We start from the raw sequence: 1,683 nt of genomic DNA, 5'->3' as shown, positions 1-1,683 counted from the left end.
TGACTTTTCGGTACTGTTTTCTGTTCCCCCTTTTACTGATCCCCACTTTTCTCTGATCATTTCCCTCTTCTGCTTGAGGTGCTGTTCTTTTTCCAGTGTCTTAAGGTGAAAGGGCAGGTTACTGATCAGGAGTCTTTTTCCCTTTTCATAGCTGTCAACAGCCATACGTTTCCTCCACGCACGGCTTCACCTGCAGCCCATAAGGTTGGTCATTGCATCTTTATTTTCATTAATTTCATTTTGAATGTCTCTCTTGATTTCTTCCTTGGCCCATTGGCTGTTTCTTTCTTTCTGTTTTTACTTTTTATTGTGGTTTGAGTGAAAGGTTACAGAGCAGATTAACTTTCCGTCCAACAATCCGTACACATTTTGTTTCCTGACTTTGGTTGCAGTCCCTTCAGTGTAACAGCTCTCTTTCCACCTCCTCCCTGGGTTCCTCATTTCCATCCAGCCCTCTGTCCTGCCCCTTCCTGCCCCCTGAGCTTTGTTTTGGAGCAAACGCTGCCCTTTGGTCTCCTGTGGATGGTCGTACAGAGGAGCAGTCCTGCCTGGGGTTACGCACTTCATGGGCCCATCTGTCATTTGGCTGAGAGTTGATCCCGGGGAGTGGATTCAGCTCCAATCCCATAGGGGGTCTAAGGGCCACAGTCTGCGGTTCCGCCAGTCACTATCAGACCTGTCAGTCTGCTCTTTCCATGATTGTGAATTTTGTTCCACGTTGTTTTCTCCCTCTCTGTCCAGGACCTTCTATTGAGAGCCTGATCAGAGGAGTAGGCAGTGTAGCTGGGCACCATCTAGTTCTTCTGGCCCCAGGCAGACTAGCAGGGGCCTTGGTCCCACTGGATATTTCAGAGCGTGCTGTTTAATTGACACATAGTTGTGACTTTCCTCTTTCTTTCTTTCTGTTACTCATTGTCTCCAGCCCTGTTTTTCATGCTGAACTCTCATCTGTAGCTCTGTGTCAGGCAGAGCTCCTCCACATGCCCTGTGATGGAATTTGTAAAAGGACAGGGGTTGGATGGTCATGGAAGCTTTTGATAATTTGTATGGAGTTGGTTTCTTCTTTTGGTGCTTTTTTCTTTCCTCCTCCTTCTTTTTTTCTCCTATTAAGTTCATGCATCATCCTTCAGTATCTGAGGTTGCTCAGAATCCCTGGCCCACAGGTGACACCTTTATGACCCTGGAATTTCGGAGAAAGTCTCCCCTCTCATTCCAATTGGAGTCTGAGGGGACTGGGTACATGCATGCTCTGCCATTTGGGGCTGGAAGCTTCAGTTTAATTACCTCCTTTTTCCATCTTCAATACTGAGCTCAGAGCTCTGGTGGCCCAGCGGTTAAGGCATTTGGCTGCTAACCAAAAGGTTGGTGGTTTGAACCCACCAGCTGCCCTGTGGGAGAAAGATGAAGCAGTTTGCTTCCATAAAGATTGGCAGCCTTGAAAACCCTCTGGGGCAGTTCTGCTGTGTCCTCTGGGGGCACTGTGAGCTGGAATCCACTTGGTGGCAGTGGGTTTGGTTTGGGGAATACTGAGTTCCTAAGTGCCTGGAATAGTGCCTGGCAAACAGTAGGTGCTGACCAAACACGGGTTCAGTATTGAGTAAGTGAAGGCTAAGTAGTTGGAGCATTAAGAGGCACTTGTCAGTGGAGAGGGGGTCTTTGTCCTCAGTGTCTTCTTCCTTGTGG

At 48.1% G+C, this 1,683-nt stretch overlaps 1 protein-coding gene across 1 annotated transcript in view; it reads left to right on the top strand.

Moving 5' to 3' along the window:
- The window catches only part of SCLY (selenocysteine lyase), a 46,212-nt gene that overhangs the window by 30,340 nt on the left and 14,189 nt on the right, over positions 1-1,683 (top strand). The gene's annotated exons all lie outside the window — the stretch shown is intronic.

The sequence above is a fragment of the Orycteropus afer genome, unplaced genomic scaffold, assembly GCF_000298275.1.
Source record: "Orycteropus afer afer isolate SDZICR_OR568_19922 unplaced genomic scaffold, OryAfe1.0 scaffold00006, whole genome shotgun sequence".
NCBI classification, from domain to species: domain Eukaryota; kingdom Metazoa; phylum Chordata; class Mammalia; order Tubulidentata; family Orycteropodidae; genus Orycteropus; species Orycteropus afer.
Note: the sequence above shows the minus strand (reverse complement) of the source record. Positions and strands in the feature narration are given on the sequence as shown.